Source organism: Excalfactoria chinensis, chromosome 3 (assembly GCF_039878825.1).
Source record: "Excalfactoria chinensis isolate bCotChi1 chromosome 3, bCotChi1.hap2, whole genome shotgun sequence".
Taxonomy (NCBI): Eukaryota; Metazoa; Chordata; class Aves; order Galliformes; family Phasianidae; genus Excalfactoria; species Excalfactoria chinensis.
The window spans coordinates 80,761,338-80,769,701 of record NC_092827.1 but is presented as its reverse complement, the minus strand read 5'-3'; the positions used below and the strand labels follow the sequence as shown (position 1 = coordinate 80,769,701).

Genomic DNA, 8,364 nt, shown 5'->3' with positions numbered 1-8,364 from the left:
ACTGAGTCCATAGATAAATCTTCAAAATTTTTGTGTCTTCGGATTTTGATACTGCCATGAGGAATGATTTACTTCAAACACTGTGATCCTTCCAGAGCCAAAGTCTTGTTTTTACTTGCATTTCTAGAAGAACAGATGTAACATTTAAACATTTTAGATAATTCTTGAACCACTAATGGGTATCTGCATTCATGCTTGGACCTACCTGTGTTGTTAAGATAAAAATAACCTGGGAGAGAACTGGTGAGGTAGCTTAACAACTTTGCTAGATACAACACCAAAACACTCAGCCCAAAACAGCTGCTGCCTGAATTGTCACTCTGTATTGCAGCCCATGCTGGATACCAAGATACAGTGCTAGCTTCAGCCACTCATCAAAGCTGATTCAGTTGTGCTGCTTCTGCTGTAACCAGGGTACTATGAGATCCTTCATCCTTCCTCCTGCTCCCAGGCAAACACACTTGAGTACACAATGACTCAAACCTCAGTGACCACCTAAAGACATGTAAAGGTAAATACAGAGCTTTTCTGAAGATGATGAAAACAGTGGAGCCCTAAAGCTTTCTGGTGCTCTTTTTGTCTCTTTTCCTAAGGAAAAGTCTTTACTGCCTTCCTTCCAAAGCCTTGATTATTGAACTGTTTTATTTTCCCCCCTCGCCAAAGCCTACTTTTTCATCAGCACTGAGAGAGATGCTATTACTTTCTTCCTTTCCACACGTTTTTAAAGGGGAGATTGTTACTCTGTGTATTTTCCTCTGGTGAGGCAATCCCAGCACTGGTCTCACAGCATCTCTCAACAGCCTTTCAGGAGGGCATAGCACACCCGAATCATCTCATCACTTCATCTGGAATCAATCACTGTAGGTCCACCAATGTCAAGAAAACTATGCTCATTTGCATCAGCATGTGACCTGGTTCTATCTTTCTATGATCTTTAGATCAGCAGTGTTTCCATTGGGATTCATGGTTTCAGAGGAGTCTTCATCTACTTCATCTACTTTCTAACACACTGAATCTGTGCCTGCCATTTTTCTTTCCAATCATAGAAATATTGTACCTACTAACTCAAATTTGCCACAAATCCAATTCTTTCAACATGGCTTTGGCACAATTTTCTTACTATTGCATGTGTATTCAGACTTTGCAGACTGTATAACTGGCATTATACTTAGTAAATCTGTTAATTTGTAGATATGAAGTACTTAATTTCCAGGATTTTGAAAGGAATCTAAAACACTTAACATTTTCAAGTGTGATCCAATGACCTTTTCCCCTTGCCTTTCTTTGAATCAACTTGAAAATCCTTGCTTGTAATACTGCCAAATAAAAATTCAATGACACAATGGCTTGCATTTTTTTTTTTTTCAAGCTCTATTTCCTGGGTTCAAACATTACAGTAAGTACTTCAAATTCTGTCTTCAGAAGAAAAGACAGAGAGAAATGGAGAGCCTTTAGTTACAATTCTTAAGACATTTTTTTTTTTTTTTTTTGGGGAGGAATAAGTCTGATCTATTTCTGAATACCTTTAAATAGCAAAAAGCTCCATGTGTACAGATCGATCTCACTGAAGTTATCAGAAAGACTTTTAGAAAAACATTTTTTTTTTTTTTTTTTCCTCCTTAAAAATGGGGAAGGAGTCAGAATAAAAATGTCTCTGGCTAAGTAGACCACAACTGAGGCGTGTGAGGTCTGCCCAGGAGAATGCTCCCTCCCTGAGTTTCTCACACACTAAGCCCATAGGTTCAGTTTATTTTGTTGGAATGTCTTTGTTTTTCTAGAAATAAATATTTATCAGACCAGCGGGAAAGAGGTAATAACAGCTTTCTATTCAAGATGCTCACCTGGAGTGCAGGGACCCAGGTTCAAATCATTACCTCAAGGCATATGGGCCAAATTCCTGCATAACATATTTGTAGATTAACACTTTTCAGGTGGGTGTGTGGCGACCAAAGTGGCCATAGCCCCCATTTTTTGATGTATAAAACCACACAAAGAGGTGGCTTGAAGTTGAGAAGGAAGAGCGTATACTTCTGTTCATCTTATTTTCAGAGATGACAGATCTTGATGTCCCTCTAATAGTATCACTTCCAACGGCCTAGGGAAGCAACACCCTGCCTAAAAGGGTAAGATGAGCATGATAACAGCCTGTGTGCATACATGCGTTTGTACATCGCTTTTCAAGCAATGAAGCTAAACTTGATCTTTTAGCGTGAAAATGAAGTTTGATTACATGAGTGAGCAGCAGCGTCACCTCACCAAAGATTTTGCCAATGCAGCAAGATGGGTTTAGTGTCACTTCTCAGAAGCCACACAGCCATAAATGTGTCATTCTTTGGGCTCATATTGGAAAAAAGCTGTGCATAGATCACATCTGTGGAACTATTCTTCCTATATGCTGCTCATTGTCACAAAACAAAATCTTCACATCCTCTTAGACAAGAGGACATTTGCTCTACTCTTGAACACTTTATAGAAAAGTGAGCACCATGAACCCTCAACTCCAGACTAAAAAATTATCTAAGGAGCAAACAGCAAAATCCTGTTCCTGAACTTGAAGGAAATTACGTTCTATGATATACATTATGAACTAACAAATACCTATAGTCAATTTGGGGAGATAGTACCAGAATCCAGGTGTGAAGCAGGAGGTAGAAACAGAGTTACAGCAATGGTGTCAACGATCCACAAGTTTTACAGAAACTCTCCAGTATGCAATATTTCCATAGTCCTTGCATTCACATTTTCTGCAATAGCACAACTCACGGCCTTGGTTAGGGCTCTGGAGTAGTACTGCAAGGAAAGTAGAAAGGAAAATTATATTAACACTATAATGATTCCAGTAATATTTGTGTCAGGAGAAGGACAGTTTTCATTATTCTAATGCTTCTTACTACATCTTCTGGAGAATGTGTATGTGGAAAGGAAGGGCGAAACCTCATTTTTGAAAAAGAAACATGACAAATGATGAGGTATTATACACTGGAGACAACGGTCTGAAATCACTTACAATTGGAATATACTTATAATACTGTAAACCAGTAATCTCAAATGAATACAGAGCTCAGCAGTCTGGTTAAGAAGAGTCATTTACTTACCCTTCTTTTGTACAGTGCCTGACACCCTCATTGCAGCTCCTGGGTGCTCCTATTGACAGCTGTGGGATAGCCCATCCAGTGCACAGAGCTACAAAGCAGAGCAGCATGTAGATTTACAGTGACTAATTATTTGAATATGAATCAACATAGCGGCGTCCCCCAGGGGTCTGTGCTGGGTCCAGTCTTGTTCAACATCTTCATCAACGACCTTGATGAGGGGATAGTGGCCACCCTCAGCAAGTTTGCTGATGACACGAAGCTGGGAGGATTGGCTGACACGCCTGAAGGCTGTGCGGCCATTCAGAGAGACCTGGACAGGCTGGAGAGCTGGGCAGTAAGAAACCGGATGAGGTTTAACATAAGCAAGTGTAGAGTCTTGCATCTCGGTAGAAATAATTGCATACACCAGTACAGGTTGGGGGAAGACCTGCTGGAGAGGAGCTCTGCTGAGAGGGACCTGGGCGTCCTGGTGGACGACAGGTTGGCCATGAGCCAGCAGTGTGCCCTTGTAGCCAAAAAGGCCAATGGCATTCTGGGGTGCATTAAAAAGAGCGTAGCCAGCAGGTCAAGGGAGGTGATCCTCCCCCTCTTCTCTGCCCTGGTGAGGCCTCATCTGGAATACTGTGTCCAGTTCTGGGCTCCCCAGTACAAAAAAGACAGGGATCTCTTGGAAAGAGTCCAGCGGAGGGCCACAAAGATGGTGAAGGGCCTGGACCATCTCCCCTACGAGGAGAGACTTAGGGAACTGGGTCTGTTTAGCCTTGAGAAAAGAAGGCTGAGAGGGGACTTGATCCAGGTTTATAAATACCTGAGGTGTGGGAGCTATAGTGGCGAGGCTGGTCTCTTTTCAGTAGTGCGTGGGGACAGGACTAGGGGCAATGGGCTGAAACTCCAGCATAGGAAGTTCCGCACGAATGTGCGCAAGAACTTCTTTACGGTGAGGGTGACGGAGCACTGGAACAGGCTGCCCAGGGAGGTGGTGGAGTCTCCTTCTCTGGAGATATTCAAGACCCGCCTGGACGCCTACCTGTGCGACGTGGTGTAGGGAGCCTGCTTTGGCAGGGGGGTTGGACTCGATGATCTCTAGAGGTCCCTTCCAACCCCTATAATTCTGTGATTCTGTGATTCTGTGAAAACAAGGCAAATGCTCTGTATTGAGTCACATTAATAAGAATGTCACGTGTAAAAGAAATGAAGTAATTATTCTGCCCTACTTCACCTGATAAGCCTCAGTTGGAGCACTTCATGCTGTTATGAACACCACAATGAAAAAGAAATACATACTAATTGGAGAACTCAGAAGAGAACAACAAAAACAAGCTGTGATTTGGAAAATAATCCTTGTGCGTATGACTGTTCATAAACACATGAAGTGTTATTAAAAAAGGAGCAATTACTCTTATTATCTTAATTCTATACTAATATAAAAGATTCAGCATGGGAGAAACTGAAGTGTGCAATGCCAGGAATAACAAAAGTCATAGACTGAAGTGCAGTGTAGAAACAATACTTTCAGAGCAGGAGGATGATGAACCACTTGGCACTGCTATCTGTGGAAGGGGTCCAGGCAAGCCTGGACAGTAAAACAGACAACCTTTTTAGTTCCCCAAATGTTCCTGAAGTTTCCAAATTTATCTTAATTTCCAATCAGAAAATGTCTAAATTAGTTGTAAGGGAAAATGGTGGGAATACTGCTTGACCCAAGTTTTAAATGCAAAAAATGTGTCTGCAATATAATTATCTCTTATTACATGCCATAGTTTAAAATACTCAAAAGGAAAAAATAATTTGAAGAGGGAAGATATCAAAATGCTTCATTCTAATGGTGACAAAATGGAACATATATCAAATGTATCCTCAAATGTGAAAAGATGTAAAAAGAAATCAAATGGAATCAACAGGATTTCAGTTGAATTGTGTATTAAAGCTGAACATGATTTTATTTTTTATTCACTAATACTTCTGTTATTATGATTTCCTGTTCATACAAACTCAATGAGTCACATGTTCAGCTAGAAATATTTAGGAAAGGTACACCCTGTATTCAGACTTAGAAAGCTACAGAACAACAAAAGAAACAAAAGGTCTCTAAGTGTTGCTCGTGAAATGGGAAGGTACTTGAGAGAAAGTACTTTTTATCCCTTCCAGTTTGTAACAACTACTGTCTAGTGGGTGCAAAAATCCAGAGAATGTATGCAGATATAGAATTTGTGCAGTGCTACTCATCAAACATGAGCAGTTTAACATTAAGACAGCATTAGGTTTCAACAGTAAAACTTCCCAATTTAAAATCTTTGTGACTTCCTAAATTTGTGTACAAAATCTTTTTTTCTTCAAATATTCACTGCACGCTACTTGAATAAGCAAAAATAGAGTACAATACATCTGTATAATACCTATACTCTGTGTAGTTTTTTGGCCTTCACATTTATGCTGTCTCTTCTTGTGTTCAGATTGCTGCATTAGCAAATTGCCTATCAGCTCTCCAAGCATGGCACTCAGCCTTTGCAGCCTTGGGGATATCAGTAACACAAAGATTGCCCCTTGTGAGCTGCAATGACCTACGTCCTACAGCTCTATCTATCACATAAAAATGTACAGCTCCACTACTGTCACTTTTCACAGCTCAATCTCAATATCTCTTTTCAGGTTTCCTGCTGACTGACAATGTCAGTTACAACATTTCACACAATTTTTCTTTTCTATGTGTGAAATTGCATATCCAAGAACTGTGAAAAGAGAATCAGCAGGTTCCCAGTATTGTTCCTCTTTGAGGAGGGACAGTTAACCACCATCTAGGAAAGCAAGACCAGGCAACTGCCCCAGGAAAAAAAATAAATAAGTATTCTATGAGTACTTGCTCATGGTTTTAAACTCTTCTGCTATGATTCTGTTCAAACTATTTGTGTTCTCAGACAACCCAGCTCACAAACTCTACTTATGTTAAATTTTGAAAGATACTATCAGAGATTGTTTCCTAAATTCCTAACTTCAAGACTTCTTATCAGAAAGATTATTCTGAGAATTGCTCTTACCCAATCAGTTTCAACTTTGGATTACTAGCAGTGGATTGCCTACAGACAACCTACTGACAAAGAGTTGTGTGATAATTTTGCAGAAATACCTTAGAAAATATGTCAGATTTGTAAATAACTCATGAAATAAAGGAGAAATGTATTTATAGACAACTATTTCCTCATTTCTTCTGGAAAACTGATAGTTAACTGATCCTGGAATGATTAGGCAAAAGCAGAGTCCATGAGGTTATGCCCTTTGTGCCAAAATTCCATCCCAGCAAAAACATCTAATGGAGATTACACATCAGCTAAGACATACAGCTGAAACATACATTTTCTCCCATAATTCCCTGTTACAAAACCAACCAAGAAAAAAAGAAAAGCCCACAAAATAAACTAAATAAACAATACAATAACAACAACAACAAAATCAACGATCAAATTCAATTTACAGTTAAGTAGAGGTGAAGCAAGGAGTCACTCAAAAAAAGCTTTTCTACTTACAGAGTAACGACTTTGTCAGAGAACAAGATGAATTTTTAGGCATGCTTAAAAAGTATATGTTCATCTCTGCTCAAGAATATGGACATTATCACAATGAGTATTTTCAGGCTCAGGGCCACTGGAAGATATCTTCTGAAGAAACAAAACATTAGTTTACAAATTACAGTGGAAATGGCATGTACCCCAGTGAAATTCAATCTCTGCAATATCAAATGAGAAAGACGATTGAAAAAGATAACGTCACATGTCTAAACATTCTCCCATTCTTTAATTAATTTTGAAATAACATATCACTATCACTGGACAATTGATTTTGTAAAATCATTAAATTTGTGCTTCTTGCTACTGTTTGTTCTGATTAAATGTTATTCTCTCCTCTTTTTCCCCAATCTCAGCAGTCCCTTTCTTGTTGTCATAACTAGTCAGTAAGCCAAAGTTTTAATCACCAAATTGTGGAATACTTTGCATCAAATTTCAGGTAGCATTTAAACTTAATTAGAAGAAGTATGTAACATATAGCTTCCCTAAGCAACTCTTACCATATGGGTCCAAGACTTATTCACCAGATCAAAATAGGTCTTGCTGTCCTTGGCAGCAGTCTGAGGGCTATATGTTTACATGGATAAACTGCTTTTGTACATTTTCTTTACGTCTCCAACATGAACCACCTCTCCACCAGTATCAGATAAAAAAATCCTCACTGGTTCTATACAGTCTTTAGCAAAATATGACAATTAAGGATTTAACATATCATGCACTTGTAGCAATTTATACCCAAATCTTACAAAGTGGTCAAAAAGGTTTTAATTTTAATTTGTTATTTTTTACATGCTAATAAACATGTTCTGTGATAACTTCATATCATAGTGAGCTTTTTTTTACTTTTTATTTTTTTATTTTTTATTTTTTTCTTTCTGTGTAGATAACTAAGTAGTAGAGTAGAGCTGCAGGAAGATGGCTCCACTCACTATGCATAGGGAGAACATGAGTTATGTAAATGCCCTTAAGTAGCACTTCAGTATCACTCAAATAAAAAAAAGTGTTAATCTTCTAGAGACCGCTACTGTTATAGACTACCTGACATACTGTGGTGGTAATATTCTGTGATGGGTTCCTTTACTCCAAGATCTGGACATCCAAGTTTTAGCCAGGACTTGTATCTAAAAGTCAGTTCAAAAACAAAAGTCGTATCTTAGTCCTACTCTTCAGTATATCCTGGTGACTGATATATTTTCCTTTTGCTCTTTGAGCACAATGAGATTATTGTAAGCTTTCATTTTCTATTACCTTTATACATGGATGTCCAGCATTAAAGGATCATTCTGTAAAACTGCCAGCATTTCATTTTTTAAATGTTGGATCTTGTTTGCATACTACCTTGTTTCTGTGCTCTGAAGGATCAAACTACTTGGCAGGGTAGCAAATTTGATTTGCATTAGGAAGGGATATTAGGCATATAGGATTTCACAGTTCATTTTATACCCTAATCATCAGAAGCCCCTATTTAGGGTCTGAACCAGAGGGATTTACTGCTCTCTCTCTCTCTCAAAAAAAAAAAAAAAAAGTATCAAATTTCAAAATATTTCAAAATGTTCATTTTATTTCATCTCTCCAAAGTCAGTTAATGAAAGGTGCAATTCTAGTGAACAGCCTTTGGTCACAAACCTCTCTAAGCCCTCTTTAGTTTCATTAGGAGTGAATTAATGTAATGTTAGATGGTGACATTTCAGGGTCACTGCACTCCTATA

At 38.6% G+C, this 8,364-nt stretch overlaps 1 long non-coding RNA gene across 2 annotated transcripts; it reads right to left on the bottom strand.

The window, feature by feature from the left end:
* Nucleotides 1-1,844: 1,844 nt before the first annotated feature.
* Nucleotides 1,845-6,748, bottom strand: LOC140250609 (uncharacterized). Of its 2 annotated transcripts, XR_011903214.1 has the most exons (4): nucleotides 6,617-6,748; nucleotides 3,096-3,154; nucleotides 2,599-2,790; nucleotides 1,845-1,897 (listed from the first exon to the last, which is right to left on the bottom strand). It is a non-coding gene; the product is annotated as an uncharacterized lncRNA (long non-coding RNA). The 2 variants fall into 2 exon arrangements; XR_011903213.1 differs by lacking the exon at nucleotides 3,096-3,154.
* Between the last annotated feature and the right edge of the window lie 1,616 nt (nucleotides 6,749-8,364).